At 42.6% G+C, this 17410-nt stretch overlaps 1 protein-coding gene across 19 annotated transcripts in view; it reads right to left on the reverse strand.

The window, feature by feature from the left end:
* Positions 1–17410, reverse strand: part of Cac (calcium voltage-gated channel subunit cacophony) — a 192370-nt gene that overhangs the window by 141879 nt on the left and 33081 nt on the right. The window lies entirely within an intron of this gene.

The raw sequence follows: 17410 nt of genomic DNA on the forward strand, positions 1-17410 counted from the left end.
CTCTCTCTGTGGCCGGACACTTTCAGAGGAATTTCCCTTGCGAATGGTCATCGGTTTTTTAAATTAACTCTTACACCGTGATATATTAAAATAGTTATGATTTTGATTAGTGTCTGTGGTCTTTCATGGGTATCGGAAACATAATCCCTACGAGCCAATGCAATTCGAGACATTAATAATTCATAGTGCGTAGGAGATAAGCGCCAGAGACAAGGTATAGATTATGCACCAACCCTGCAGGATTTCTGAACACTTGAAGCGAACCCTTCAACGAATGTAAACCTTCCGTCTATAATCATTTATGAATATTTTTATTCTCATCGACAAAAATTCCCAATATTTTATTCACAGTTTTTCATATTTTTACAATATTAAACTTGCGCATTGCGAACAGAACTTTTGCGACAACCTAAAGTAAAAATAGAAAGAATCTAGGTCGAAATCAACCCAATACGCCGAAGGTTAAATACACACATCGAGCGCGTTTGATTAGAAGGGATGAGTGGAAATAGGGGATTAGAAAGAAATTCAGAGAAACAGTTTCTCGTTAATTGGGTTAGGTTGACTGGCCTAATCGGCCGAGGCATCGGAAGCGCGACGGGTCACGCGATCCAGCTCTCGTTCTCGTTTGTTCCACTGTCTCCTACGTACACCGATGTGTTTTTATCGCTCTCCGCCTCTCTCTATCTATCAGGAGACCGATCCTCATCGAGACGCTTTTTTACCTTCTCGCTAAGTCCAATTACCATCGAGTGGTGGTCTCGCGTTTCTCTTATTTATCATTGCGTACATTTACAGGGGGCCGACCAGCTCCTCGTTTCGTTTATTCGATTCCCGTCGGTTTTTTTCCACCGTCGTCTGAAAAACGCTCGTTACGTGGATCCTCTTTGTGCCCGAATACTCGAGACACAGCTTTCATCAAATTAATTCGCGCGTATGGGTCTCTAGCGCTGCGGTCGCGAATCGGGATTTAGCAGAATCGATAGCGGCGGCGCGGCGGCTGTTCCGAAAATGTCAAAGAAGTGTCATCAAGAACGTCTAAACGCTCGGTAATAATTCTCTATTTAATCAAACTGTCAATTTGTTCCTTTTATATTCCCTTTATTTTATGCATACATAAGAAAATTAGCCAGAAATATATTAGAAACGGATTCCTAAAATTATAATGAGCTTGGAAAAACAAGTTTAAAAGAAATATAGAAAGAAGGAAATTTCTACTTGACTCTAGTGATCTTTATGCAATTCTTATTTTGCACAAAGATCTACTAACGAGTAAAAATACCTCGAACAACAACACAGATGATTCCATGTTTTCTTTACATGGATAAACATTGTGTGGTGCGATATCGGTCAGCAAAATGACGCTAACGATGCGAACGGTTCTTCTTTTACTGAAACGAAGATCACGAGGTTCAATTATGGCAGCCACCGACCACCAGGACAGAATCAATGCCAGGAAGAATAACCAGTCGAGCAAGACAAGGCTCGTGTAACGAGCAAATGATTTTTCTCAGAGAAGTATTGCGTGGGCTCGCGTGGTCGTCGAAAGAAATGAATAATTGCGTGAGCGAAAACTTCACTTATCTGCCGACCGTAACTCAGTCGGGGGCCGTGCCAGTCGCTATCGAAAGTGATTAGAGTTCGTGTGGAGTCAGACAGCGGCCTACTAACAAGTGGTTCGAAGTTGCTCGTTGCTCCAGTTTAAGGAGCTGGCATACCGTGAAGCGCAAGGAGAAGTAGGCTGTTTTTCCCGCGCGAATTATGGAAAAGTAAACACGCGAAGAAAATAGTATTTTCTTTCATTATACAGGGTAGGGTGGTCCATTTATCTTGAGACAGTCAATTATTACGGGAACCAGCAGGAATATGAAAGAATGTTTTATGTAAAATATTCTTCACATGAAGGGGCACATTTAATGGCGCTATGCACATTTTTCCATAATGGCCCTTTAAGGGTCAGATAAAGGGCAACTTCATTTTTTCAAATGGAAATCCATATTTTTCCTGAGCTTACCATTTTTTAACGATACCATGATAAATGTTGCAAAGCTTGCACAATGGCATACAACATGTATTGTGAATCTTCATCCAGTAGGCGGCAATAACGCCACCTACGATGCTCAATGTACTACACACGTATTCCTGTCACCGCTTATTGTTAGTAGATTTTTATGACTTCAGATCAAACTTGATATTTTTTGTCATTACAAATATTGGAATATTCACCACAATTTGTTTAATAAAACCGTGCACGCTGGGAAAAAATGTTTTATACGAAATATTATTATTTTTCGATGTAGAATACGAATATGAAATAAAAAATATGGGTTTCTATTTGAAAAAAATGAAGTTGCCCTTCATCTGACCCTTAAAGGGCCATTATGGAAAGATGTGCATAACGCCATTAAATGTGCGCCTTCATATGAAGAATATTTTATATAAAACATTTTTTCATATTCCTGCTAGTTTCCGTAATAATTGACTGTCTCAAGATAAATGGACCACCCTGTACAGGGTGAACCACGAATCGTGATCAGTAGAGATTACTCTGTTCTCAGCAGTCCGATCGAAAATGTTTTGTGGGATATAGCGTGGTTTCAAGAGAGCTTTCACCTGATTAAAAGCAAATTTTTTGTCAACTCTTTTTCTCATAATTTTTCGTCACCTTCATTTTTTTACAAATACACCTACAACTTTTTTCGCCTGGCTGTTAGAGGATTTCAAGACGAATTCGATAAGTATCATAACATAAAAAAAAATTGCTGCTGTAATATTTTTTTACAAAAAATTTGACACAATCACACGAATTTTCGATCGAACTGCTAATAACAGAGAGTGATCTCTACCGATCACAATTCGTGGTTCACCCTGTACATTATTAGCGAAATGACGTCTCGCGTCAATTTTAATTTATTAAAATGTCACGAAAGAGAGAGAGAAAGGTTAGAAAGAGAAGTAAGAAGGCGCAACGGCCGCCATAAATTCCATCCTCGGTCTTGTCCTACGTCGCCACGCGAGCCCTTGTTATCCTTATGTATTTCTCCAGACCGGAGGCTCCCCTAAAGTGTGTTCCATTTATTCCAGCAGCTCCGTGGTTTCTTTATACAGCCTCGTCCTGGCCATTTGTCCTTATTACGTTTCACGGGCTGAACCCGTGGCGGTTTAGCTCTCCTAAAGAGAACCGAAAACGAACCAACTACGCTCTCTCTCTCTCTCTCTCTCTCGCACACACACATTCTCTGCAACTCGTACGGTCACGCAGTAAATGCCGGAATCATTTTTCCAACTCACTAAACTCGCTTTGCTTTCCACAGGCGGCGTCTCCGTGCTTAATTCTCTCGCATCGTTGTCACAGAGATTTTTATCCCCCCCCCCCTCTCGCGTATTCATGAATGCGTCGCATAGCACTTTGTAGATTTGGTAATTAGTTGTGAGAGTTACACTGTGTGCAACACTGCTATTTTTATAATACAACGCTTGCTATTCTTGCTGCTTGAAATGTCTCTGACAAGGAATTTTATGTAATTGTCGAATAGGAAAAAATGGTGAAAACGTCAGAAGAGTTTGAGAATATTGTTACACAATTTTCGACTTATTTAAATGGTTGATGGAAGAAATACATTCTCATCCAGCTTCCATTTCTGTGAAATGAATTTTTCTCATGTAATATAATTACGAAGTTCATTAGGACTTGTACGAAGAGCTCCAGAAGCAATCACTATGACAAGCTTCAACTCCGCAGTATTCATTAGACTGATTAAATTACATTTTAGGATTTTTGGGATTATTGGGCAGCCAAAGCGTTAAATATCGTCTAAAAGAATTGCAGGTAGGTTCGTTGAAATTTTCGATTTCCGCCATGTCTTTTCTTATCGACGCGTGGCGTTATAAAATCGTGGATCGACCGGTGCCAATTCAACGATTCCCATCGTCAACTCGCGTCAGAACGACGTAAGTTCGTTACGTTGCGAGTAACGAACCGGAATTAATTTCGCTCGGCCGACAGAGCCAGATATTAATTCTCTCGAGCAAATAACAGCGACGCGACGCGATGCGATGAGCCTGCGTAGAATCCATTGTTAAAAACGCTTGTCTTGCGACTTCTCCCTCATCGTCAGTTTATATAACAAATTTGTAACAGACCCTCTCTTCTATTATTACTTCGAGAGTCATTGCCCAGCAGTCTCTCCGTAACAATATCTTGAAAAGAACAAGTGCATTCATTTTTATCGAATTTTCATGGAAAAATAGAACACAAAATCGAAGAAAGATGAATTTAATAATGCTGACATTATTTACAGCCTATTAGAATTGGTAAGCGAGGAAATCAATTTTTACGTAACTCGCCCTTATTTTATAGATGATAAAGGAATGAAAATGCTACGAAGAACACACCACAGTTAAGCTCAGATAAATTCTTCATAATTAGACTGCGGATTTTGCTCTCGACTTATTAAAATGATAATATAAAGAAAGAAATTTTTATCTCACTCCTGTTAGTTGCAAATCAGATAGAAAATCTATCCCACTTAAAAGTTAAGTCATTGAAATTATAAAACAAAGAAATTTTCACAAAGACACGAACAAGCCGCATTTTCTGATTAAATTGTTTCGTTGGTTCAGCTTAGCTGTTCACGATCCACTTGAGTAATCCAGTTACATGGTACCTAGTACAAATTCGCAGGCCGAATTCATTTTAATCAGCTTTTTTTACCGTAAAACCCAGTTAAGCAGCGCGTGTCGGTAGAACCGTCTCGAAACAAGAGGATTCGTTTTGTTCGGCGTTGCGTGCGTTTTGTTCGAGGAACGCCGACGTTAAATTGCATCGGATAATATCGGGACGAGCACGGCGGGAACGAATCCTCCAACAGAATTTATTTCACGAGGGATCGAGGGAACTCTCTCTCTCTCGTAATGAGATCCGAGAGCTGCCGGATGCAGCGGAACCGTTCTATCAACCCTCCTTGCATCCCGGTTGCATCCCTTGCCCGGAGTCTACATCATTTTCAAACGGAGAACGCACAAAGCTCCGGTTAATTAGAAAATCCGCGTTCTCGAGTCGGCGTCGATTCGAATCCGATTCGTATCAAAAGCACAATACCGGTCCACGGTTTTTAACTCGGGTGTCTTGGCCTTTCTACGAATTTCTCCTGGCTTGTCCATCGCTTTCGCAGCGATTCAATTGTTTCGAATTCGAAAATCCATCCTCGTTAAAATATTGGAATATTTTCAATTTATTTGATGTGTTGGACCCGCGGTACATTTCATCGTACATTGCACACCACTTCTGCACGATGTTAATAATTTTATATTGCTCGTTTCTCGCTTCGAATACATTTATTGGCGAAGCATTCCAATTTTCCCCGATTTTTTGACGAACGAAATATGTATATCATTTAAAACAATACTATTCAGTTGAAATATTAAATAAATGGGATACGAAGAAAAAATACACACTGTCTTATGGAGATTCTGGACTCGTTTCCTGGAGGACAAAAAAAGGTTAACAAGACGATCCGAACTTCCCCGTTCGATCACATGTCGTCGACGTCCCATCAAGCCGGGAACGCAGCAAAGTTTTTCCATCGAGCGCTCTCGGAGATGGATTGTATCGTCGGTTAAGCTCAGTTTTCATTCATTCTGCTCGCCGATGGCTCGCGTTTGCCCCTCGTGTGTGCAGTTTCCACCCTCTTTCGCTCGGGGAAAACAAATTTACAAGGGACAATCGTAAAGAATACGGGAGGTGGTAATAAAACGAACGAGACAGGCAAAGGATTAATAATATCTACGATTGCGAATTGAAAGTCGCACCCGAAAGGATTTCGGGAGCTTCGAAATCGTTGTCCACAATTCTTGTACACCAATTTCATCAATAAAATCATTACAAACAACAAAGTTTTATCATTGTAGTGCCACGCCGAAATTAAAGAGCCAGTGTTTCGCCACAGTTTGAGGGGTAAATTCCTATTTAATTCTCCGGGATGATTGCGCACATAATTCCCACACAATCTTCTCCCTGCCACAGAGACATAGATAGAAGAATCACGTTCGAATATCGAGAGAGAAGATTGCAGATCGGATAACGAACATATGAGACGGACAGAAAACGAGGCACACGAGGGACGACTCTGAGATATTCCGCGTGCGTCGCCGCGCCGGGGAGCGGAGCTGTGACGCGGAACGAGGCGGACACGGGCTGAAGGGTGTATCAGGGGTTGCCGGGTAACAGGGTAGGTGGGATAAGAGTTCCCAGGGGTGCCTAGCAACAGGTTGCTATCCGAAAATTTCGACCACCGGGGACGAAGCTTCGGGGAAGGGATGGGAGCGTCGACTCTCTGTCCATCGGGTGTCTCTCCGAAACGACTATAATCTTTCCCTACCCGTATCCCTAACGTGGTTAATTCGACACGAGTAATTTGCAAATATGTCTGTTCGAGCATTGCTGCTCGTTAGTTCGATTATTTCATAGCCGTTTTGGAAAAGTTCGCCAAATTATTCCACTCGGTTAAGACTCAACGACTCCTCGTAACGAGCTCCGGGATGCGTGCTCGTTTCGAATAACGATCGTTAACTGCCGGCGAGTTGATCGCTCACGCAAACTCGAAGTTCAAGCTTTTTATTATACACACGCAACTATGGCCGAAATGATTCTCCCGGTTGAACAGTGATGGGTTGAGTTTGTGGAGAGATGAATAATTTTGAGTACTTCATCAACCCACTATTAACGCTATTTTTATTTTGCATTAAGCCTCGCAGTCGAATGATGGAAACCAAATGCTTGCCGAGACTCTTTCGTCTGAAATGAATGAGATTCATGGGGAGATAACCAATTTAATGGCTGCATGCACACCTTGAACATGGATGATGGCCGATAAAAAAAGATACGTGTCAAACATTTTTCCAAAAACTACCTCCTATATCGTCGAAATCGATGTGTCCGGATTTAACGTATTCGCCATAGGCAAATTCTGCATCACGTATTTAATGGAACAGCAGTTTCGTGTATATTTTTAGAAGCGGCAGATAACCTCATAATTAGACTGCGGATCTTTATGCATTTATGAAGAAATTGGTTGGACGAAATATAAAACAGTGAAAGATTTTAAAAATTCAAGAATGTTATATAATGTTGCTTTCAATGTAAGAAAGTCGTTAAGGGATGGAATCAATTTTTATGTCATTCCTGCTTCCCACAAACAATGGAAAACATTTTTATTTTGCATAAAGATCCGCAGTCTACCCATAATTATTCGTCCGAGGCATTTTTCACTTGAAAACATCAAACCGAAATATTGTACAATGATGTGCTAGAATAGAATCGTAAAAGTTTACGAACTTTAGGCACGAAGTAATCCCATTTCACGGGATTAAGACCAAGAAAAATTGAAATGAACTCCACCTACGCACGCATATCAATAACTTGCAACTAATTCGAGAATGGTAACAACCACTTCGTATTCTCCGGAACAAACTGGCAACACGCCTGCCGATAGAAAAGGGCAGAAACAGAAAATCCTCTGTAGGGGGATGAAAGAGCAGAGTTCCGGTGTTTTCCGAGGGACCGTTGTAATTCTCGGGTTACCATGGCTTCCCCATACGCAACTCCCCATCGGGTCGGCCCTCGTCACTTTTCCTCCTCTATAACCGATGACTTTTTCCATCCTGAGTCTCCCTCCACTACATAGATCCCGCTTCTCCTTTTTTTCTTCTCGTTCCTCGTATCTCGGGTCAAAGGGAGTTCTCCTTCGCCCACTTTCTCGTTCTCGAGACTCTCCCTCTCTGTCGGCGGTATACACTAGCCGCGAGAAATCTAATAACGAGTCGGAGGGATCGACCGACTCTCCGTGAAATTAGTTCCAGCGTGCAACCCTCGCGCGTAAAACGGCAGAGCCTCGGAGCAAAGCTGGGGAACCTAGCTGGACCGACATAGCTGAAATCCGGCCGGGGGAATCCCTTCAAGGGCTGGTCTGATAGCCGGTGCGTGACCAGCCCGGAAAGAAAACAAACGTCCCCGGGTCACGAGACTTACCGCTCGCTTATTGAATACCCTCGATGCTAGGGGATCCTACGCGATCATCGAACTCGAATACCTTGTCACCGAAGCGGACGATACCCCCGATGAAACCCGACGGAGATCCCGAAAACCCCACGGCTCCGCAATCCAATCGGAACGCATCGCATTTTAGCCCTTAACGGGCCTGCCTCGTGTAAACATTGGAACATTGATCGATCTTCGTGAATTCCTTTCATCGCTATAGCACAGTGTACGTTGAAATACATTCTTGGAATTGATTTGGCTACTCTTCGGCCGTACAGAACAATTTTTTTATCGTCTCAATATCTTCGAAGAGTCTTATTCGCTGGAGAAAGGACTTGTCGCGGATCCCAAACCGTGGTCGCACTTCTCCGCAGAGACACTCGGCCGTTTCTTGACCGGAACTTTCCACTTAGGAAATTCGCTCCGGCAACGTTTATGATAGTCTGAACTTGACCATTATGAGCGAAAGTTGAGATCCGTGTACATGCATCGAGCCGTGAGCAATCGGAAAACGGAAGCCGAAATGGACACGGCTCGTCGCATCTCCATAATAGCGCGAGAATATTAACGCAGTAATGGCTCCGCTCAATTGTATTCAGATTCGGAGATCCGGAGAACCAACGGCACGCCGCACAGTGGGCCAGAAACCGATCTTTTTGGACAAAAATCTGCCGACAACTCGGTTTTTCATCGATTCAATTGGAACTCTTTTTAAAATGTTCGTGAATGACTATACTTCGATGACGTGCTGCGCGAAAATCGTTAACTGTCACAATCAAGAATCCTTATCTACAGAGCCCAATAACTTCGATACTTCGATAACCCATACCATAAATTTGCGTGGTCCGAACTTTCTTTATAGAAGCCGAATCAGTTGCTGCAGTGACTGGATTAAACGCGGTTATTATCACAAGATTGCATAATATTCTTCAGGTAATTACATGTGACAAGAAAGCTGATTCGGTGAAATTCAATGAATATTGTTCGGAGACAGCTAAATTGTGCATTAAAGTTTATCCATGGTATAAACTACCTCCATCAGTTCATAAGGTACTGCAACATGGAAGTGCCGGTTGGTTTGTACACAGAAGAGCCACAAGAGGCAAATAATAAAGTCTTCAGGAAATCACGAGCTGAAAACTCCCGAATGTGTTGCCGCAAAAAGACAAATATAGATATTATACGACATATGTTATTATCATCCGATCCACTTATAAGCTCTCTAAGAATAAAGGATGGCAAGCACAAGGAAGTTCTTTCTCAAGAAGCGAAAACGCTGCTGTTGGATCAATAAATTAATGGTAAGTCTCATAAGTGCCGAATGTGATTCTATTCAATTGGTAATTCTCATGGCCAGATTTACAGTTTAAAATTTTGCGGTTTAGGTTTTAGGGTTAAGAGGTGCCGGCAACTCAGCTGGGACATGCAAATTTACGGTATGGGCGGATGAAGTATCGGAGTTACTGGGCTTTGTAGATAAGGATTCTTGATTGTGACAGTTAACAATTTTCTCGCAGCACGTCATCAAAGTATAGTCCTTCACGAACGTTTAAAAAAAAGATTCCAATTGAATCGATGAAAAACTGAGTTGTCGGCAGATTTTTGTCCAAAAAGATCGGTTTCTGGCCCACTGTGCGACGCGCCGTCCGCAGCTAGTAAATAATATTGTAGAATAAGTTCTTCGAAAAATAGGCTCCGAAAAACTCATAAATAACGCTGTAAATCATGAGCAACATCAGTTGCTATGAAAGTGGTCCGACATCTGAGGGCTATTGTCTAGAGATCCATTGTCTGTTTATGGTACACAAAACCACGCAGGGTTTGTTAAATTTCCAGCGATTTCCCGATCGCGTCGGAATCGAAAAGCTATTTGGGAAATTCGGCCTGTGTATCGGATGCTCGTGCTCGCATTAATCAGGTTGAAAATCAAGAAGTAAAACAGCCGTGTAATTTAGCTCACCGCTTATGAAGCATCAAATTCGTTAGCCATCGTTGCCCGGGCAACGTAATTAATTTTGCGTCCGACGAGTTTTGCGAGCGAGACAATTAAACGCCCCCCCCCCCGTGCAGCTTGCATTCCCGAATGGCCCCAGCACCGTGCCGATCAGTTTTCTAATTTGGGCCATTTCGGCCGATGGAGGACGCCGTGATTCGTTTATCATTTGCATTAGGGCACGCACGTTCGAAACGCTACTTGGTCCTCGGCGTTACCCTCTTCCGCCGGGCTAACTTCCATAATTTAGTCGGCGAAGCGAGTTTATTCGCATTTCCATTATTAATCCGTTAACGTTAGATTCACGGAACTCGTCATTTTGACGGAACCTAAATTTTTTAACGTGCTATTATTGAAATTGCGAGTGTCCGCGAGGAATCATTTAACAAGTTTGTTTCAGCGCACATATATCGCCGCCTGAATGTAAGAACTAGGTGACTTGAAATTTGGACATTTTGAGTTATCTACTTCGTATTAAAGAAGGAATCAAGTAGAATTTAATGTAAAAACTGGGTAACCTATCAAAGTAATCTACGACATCTAGTGGGCAGTGTTCAAAGTAGATAAAAAATAAATACAGATATCTATTCATGTTATAAATGGGCAACTCGACTTTTTAAAAATTTTTTTAAATCCAAAATGATGTCTTTTCATGTATTGTTCCACTTGAAATAAAGAAACATAAGCAGATATTGGCATTATGTTTAAAATAACGGTCTCCCTACCATAATCTTAAAACCTTAAAATACTGTTTCATCAATTTCTCTAAAATAAGGGATTGTAAGTTCTTACATTCAGGCGGCGATATTATACAATGCAAATTACTAAAAATATGAATAGACACATTCTTATTAGTTATTATGAAGTAACAATTCTGCTCCAAGTTAGAATTGACATATTTAAGACGATTTGTGCCAATAGTTCAAATTAAATTTTAAAAATTAATTCTCGAGTAGGTATAGAAGATCGTTGGAAAACTATACGGATCTTCGTCTGTAATCCAACGAGAGCCATAATTGAATAATTAAGTCATTTCCGAACGGAACTCTCGTCCCGACCGATCGGCGTCGAGGAATATAATCTTACCGGCTGCTTCGAATCGAATTTCCTCGACTCGGTGTGTAATTAACAGCCAGAAGACTGAAAATATCGCAGAATATAATTAGACCAATTTTGGTTGCGAACTGCTGATGAATTTCTTCGAGCGGAGTTCATTGTTCGTAGCTCGTACAGTGGATTTTACTAATCAACATTTCGAGACGGTATTATTCCACTGAATTTAAAATAGAATTAGTAGTGGATTCGGTATATCTTTGGTTGGGATTTGCAAAATTGATCGATTTGGCAAATGGGTAGCTGTAGCTATAATAAAAGACTGCAGACGCGGTGGGTTTAAAACGCTTTACTGCTATGAATATAGCAGTAATCGATAGAACAGTCGAGGCGCAACAGCGTGCTCGTGGATCTTGAGAATTTCGTGAACGCCACCTGTGCGAACTTCTACTCGCAGAAACCAGTTACTCGCCTACTTTCGCTTAACTCACAGAGAGTCTTATCCCAGCTGTATACAAGCTGATTTTGATGAGAGTCAGCAGTTAGAAAAGTATCGGGTAACTGTCCGTTTTCATCGGTCATTTCTCCAAGTTGGTGGTTGAAAGCGAAAAAGATAGAGAGCTCGAACAAATGGCCATATCTTATTGAAAAATGCATGTTTTATATTCCTCCAAACGCCGTATCTCTTATATTTGGGTCCTGAAGTTTAACCACGCATGGAGACATGATTTTCGAGCCTCAGAATTTTCGCCTTCCAAGTTTATCCTCGAAAGGTGACCAACGCGTGCGTGCGTGCATTGCAAAGCGTTTCCGGCCATGTTGAAACGGTAATGGGGCGCTTTGTGTCGAAGCAATCTGTAGGTGGGTTTATTCTGCGGGTGTCGGATGCATGAGGATGGTAAATGAACGAATCCTCCGGGAGCGCAGCTCGGTCGGCAGATTTTCCTCTTGGCCATTAATAGTCAATGAGGCTGGCTGGCGATCGACAGAGAAGGGAAATTAAATCCTTCGAGAGAAACGCTGAGCCATCATAGGGGAGTGAAGAGAGAGACGGAAAACCAAACGGAAAGCAAGAAGGAAGACGTGTACACCATTGGAAAAAAGTCGAACGGGAATCCTTCTTCCAATACACTTCCGGTGCCGCCGTCTCCTTTTTCCACCTCCGTTTCGCTTATCCCTCCCGCGTGTTTGCTTATCCGATACAGTTTCTTGATCTTTGAATCGAGAACTCGTTCTCTCGGTGTGCAAGGACTTGAACATTCGACAAGCTACCTCGATTTTCGTACCCGCTTTAAATAGTGTCGGACATTCCAAAATTACTAGCCCGAGCGTGTTTTTGAATGTTTAACTCGCATATTGTATTACCTGCGTTTCCTCACACAATTATAATACAGAGATAATAATTAACCCTTTGCTGTATAATATCTCAGACAGTAAACATGTACGTTATTAATTTTTATGATTTTCATGAATTCTTCATAATCCACAGACCTGAAAATTTCTTCAACACATTTTTCTATCGAAGCGAGTAGCTTGGCGAAAATCTCACAAACTATAAATATTATCAATCGTGTCATTTTTAACAAGCAAACGAAATCAATCACTTACAATATTCCTCTGTAACAATATTTCCTCTCATATTTTCCAAGCGGATCGCGTTCAGTGAAATGACCCAACAACGCGAAGGCTGTCGGCGAAACGAGCGGCGATAGCGAAACGCGTTACGACGAAAGCATCGACGCAGTTGTTTTCTGAAGAAACAACGAGTCGTCTGGAACGTTGCAAAAATTTTTCAACGACAACGTAGCCTTATTGAACGCGCTCTCTAGTTTCTAGAGTCGATATTCGTTGGCGTTCGCGCGAGATCACGCGACCAAACTGCCGCGTTATCGATCGGTGGATCGGTTGCACGCCTAAGAGTCGAGAGGGAAGCAATTAGGACGAAACTATGCTACCCGGCGGGAAAGTTGAAAAGCCCCCGCGTGCAATTATTTAATAGGCGGCGCGTGCGAGTTCGCTCGACCGGCGTTTATGCGATCGTATCAGCGTAGGAAACAGTTGCCAGAAGACGCATGAAAACACTTTAAGAACATCAAGAAATGCTTGTGTACCACATATGCTCGCTGGCAGATGACAGACGAATAGTCAACAGCTTTCCCGCTAGTACCTGATCCGTCACCGATCCCTGTATAACCGTCCCCGCACCCGCGTGCCGATAAGGGATGGCGTGAACAGCTACTTTACGATCACTCGTGATTGGGATCGAACGTGATCAAATCAATTTTTCACATTGATTCGAGATTTTCCAGTCACAGAGCCATGACACGACAAAATTGCTGTTACATCGCATTTTCATCAAATTTATTACACGAGATCGTCAAAAAATTTTTATAAAAAAAGAATTAAACCGACTTCGAAAAAACGCACTAAAAAGTATGAGATAATTTCCATTTAATTTATGTGAATACACAGGAACTTAAATACAATACAATCTTTTCAGAGGCGGCGCAAAATTGAAAATTTTCCAAATGACAGACGTTGCTAATTATGATTTCACTGGAATATGGTGGACTTGGAAATCAGTAGTTGTGTGAAGAGAAGATACATTAATACGTGAAAGCATGTAGAAGAATTTAAGGATTTTCGTAATTCCCCCAGCGTCGAAAATTTTCAATTTTGCACCGCCTCCGAAAAGATTGTATTGTATTTAAGTTCCTGTGTATTCACATCAATTAAATGGAAATTATTTTATACTTTTTAGTGCATTTTTTATGATCACTCGTGATTGGGATCGAACGTGATCAAATCAATTTTTTACATTGATTCGAGATTTTCCAGTCCAGATCGAGATCGTCAAAAAATGGGACAAACGCGTGACCACGCCCGCAAACGCGCAAACGGAGTAGAACGTGTGGCGCCATTTCAGGAAGCTCGGAAACGCATTGCAACGCCGTTACCACCGAATAAAAGAATAAACGCCATAAACGCGGGAGGAAGAATGCTCGGCGAGAAGAATCGCGAAGACGTTATCCTTCAAAGGGAGCGAACGTCGAGCACATCGGAAACCACTCGGACTGTCGGGAGCCAAAAAGCTGTCCGGGTTAGCTCATCAATCGAAGGTTAACATGGCGGCGTTTGCACTTGTCTATTTGGCGAGCTCCGGTAGGGATGATGATTGCGCGACGCCTCTCGTTCCTTGCCAGGCCCGTGGCGTTCCGAATCGCTTCAGCCCGTGCCAATAATGTCTCGGAAACGAACGTTCCGGGGGCCGGCCGCGTAATGGAATTGTCAGCCCTTCTTGTTCCGCTCGAATATCGGCGCTTCGGGAAACGTTTTCGCGAAAAGCCGGGCGCAACGTTGCGGAAGCAATGAACGTCCGACAGGAGGAGAAGAACCGGGTTGGGTTTGCACGGTTTCGCTCGCGTCGAGATCGCTTGCGGTTACGGTTTCACCGCGGTGTGTTGTGTACTGACGTCATTCGATATCCGTACACACTGTTGGACAATATGATAGCGCTGGCAAAATGATAGTGTGTGCTATCTATCTATAATTTCTTGAAGCGATACAGAAAGAAGCAACCCGATATTAAGTAAAGATCGGCTCGCTGGTTTCGCGAGCAAGCGAGAGAACAGCGGAAATACTGAGAGCGACACGTGGGGACACACGTATGCCACCATTTTGTCGCCACATTTCTCGGAGCACGTCATTCTTAAATGACTCTTGTTGTGAATACACACAATTTTCATTCTCCACAAACTTTGCTTAAATCTAGTTATTTTTATAGTACTGGTCACTGCAATGCTCGGTGAGTTTCACGTTGGCACACTCTTCGGTCCAGCTAATCTGACGTCACCATGGCCGTCATTTTCGGCAGAACAGTTCGCCAATTCTGCAGTTCGTCTCTCCGATTTGTTTGGTCTCCGTTCCGATTCGACGCGGAGAGACGAATCAAGCTGGAAAAAGTCTAAAAGAGAGCGTGTATCGCAGCGATACAGCCGCTGCGAGTATTGATAGAGTTTTCGAAGGGTGGCAGAGGGCGAGATAGAGAGAACAAAGAACGATTTAGCCTGGCGATCCCATCTAGAGCTGCTGGGCTGCGCCAAAGACACGCACAGTGCTTTATCGGTGGCGCCAAAGCCTGTCTGCCAGCCAGACAGTCTGACGTTACGAACTTCACCGCGTTTCTTAGTGATTCCACGTATTCTTCTTCTCCCGTTTCTCTTTGGTTGATTCGACAGGCTTCCAGAGCTTCCCGGTGCTGCGTGTCATTCAGTTTAATAGCAGAGTTGTGCGACGCGCGCGTTCTGCCTGGCTATTCGTTCGTTCGTTCGTTCGTTTGTCCGTTTCGGCTCCCGTCATGGAATCCGATCGGGAAATAGCTTTTCCGATTGAAGTTGGCATATACGACCCGACAATGACTCAATCTCTTGCCAGCTACCAGTCCGGCCTGTCTCTTTATACGCGCGTGTATACGCGCAGATTGTTTCGCAAAAGTTTCGCCGAAACTTTCGATGGAAATTCCGGTCGCCGAATGGAGGACAAACAATCAACGTTGGCCACGCGTCCTGCATTCTGGGACCGTCGAAAAAAATTCCAGTGCGTCAGAACGTGGTCTCACCATAGAGAATACTCCGGCCGGTGTACCTCGGTGTCTGGAATGCTCTGGAATCGTCGAAGGAACTCTGGTGCCTCTGTTAACGCTTTACCTACCGAAAGCCTACTACCTACATAGAATTTTCAATAATTGTGCTGTAATTTAATATTCAATTTAATGATTTCGGCGCCACAGGTTCGATCAAATGTTACTCACTAAGCAATTTTGCAATTTAAATTGTTCTCGACGTTTCGACCCAAATGTGGACCATTTTCAAGAGAAATTTTGCGTTTGCTATGCGTAAACTAATTATATAAATTCAATGATGGAACTTTTGAGAAAACTAATTAACACCATGCCGATAGACGTTAAACTTAAATGAAACTATTAGATTAGACTTGTTAGTTCACAATGGAAATCGCTGTTGCTACTGAAGGTTCCATTAAAAAGTGTTCAGCCGTGTACCACAGATTTTTCAAGATTATGCAATAATCACCGGTATGTAATGTGTTTAAGTTCAAACAACACGGAAACTTACACGATTCAGAATTTCATTGCAGCATAATAGCAGGTGAGGTGCGAGAAGTTAAAGTTGCGCACGATTGATAAAATAGTTAACAGCTGCAGGTAGTACAGTGAGGAAAGAATGATATTTGTAAAAAGACGCCAATTGTCTAGATCATCTTTTAAGAGGCAGTTGACATAGTCTTCGAAGAACCGTTTGTAGGTCGACATCGTATCAGCTTCTTTATGGGTGTCGACTAAACGTAAATCAAGGATCGGCGCCTGCCGAGTCATTTACAAACTAGGTGATCGGTCTGCTCGATCCGCACCGCGAATAGTCTTCAGGGACGCGTGATATATATGTGTACATATATTTCTAGAAGGACGAAGGTAGAGACAGGCCCGTCCGTCGATCCTATGAAAGGGAACTGGCCGATGAAGGGCCTCCGTAACGATCGATGCTGAACACCGCAGTTGGATCTGATCGGGAAATGGGTTTTCCGGCTGACGTAGTCGCCGCGCGAACAATACTCTGTCAATCTTCTTCTGTCGCGGATCGATCAAGGGAAATACCATTGAAACGAACTGGAAGAAACATCGCCGTTGCTTGCCACTCCTTCGTAATTATGGACGACGACGACGGGGAGAATGTATACTGGGTGTAACCGAGAGTATCGGTCGATTTCGCCTGAGAAGTCAACAAAAATTTGTACTACATTTGTATACGACTTCTTCGTCAGCTAACGGGATGATAATAGGTCTTGAAGTTGGGGGTTGAACGCAGGTTTTATTTCTGTAAGTATTTTAACACTGAAATATCATTTCAATTCAATTATTTGGTATACAATTTTTTTTATCAAAAATGAGAAATTCTGTTATTATTTCTTGATGAAACTCGCACCAACATATTTGTGACATTTTCCGTTGTCCACTTGTTTCATTGTCCAAACACCCTCTTGACCAATTCGGATAATTGAGGCTCTGCACGAATAATATGATGTTCAAACCGACTTTAATCAGAGAAACGTAACGGACACACCGGTAAAAGTGTCAGCAAAAAATCGTTAAAAATCAAATTTACCATTTTCACAATACATAAAAGCATAGTAAAAGTTCAACGACCTATTGGTACACGAAGCAACGAATTTCTCGCACGTATCGAGGCATCAGCATACATCACAAAAGCATCGAATCACCCTTGAAATTGACACGACATTCAGGGTTAAAG

Source organism: Lasioglossum baleicum, chromosome 1 (assembly GCF_051020765.1).
Source record: "Lasioglossum baleicum chromosome 1, iyLasBale1, whole genome shotgun sequence".
In the NCBI taxonomy this organism is placed as follows: domain Eukaryota; kingdom Metazoa; phylum Arthropoda; class Insecta; order Hymenoptera; family Halictidae; genus Lasioglossum; species Lasioglossum baleicum.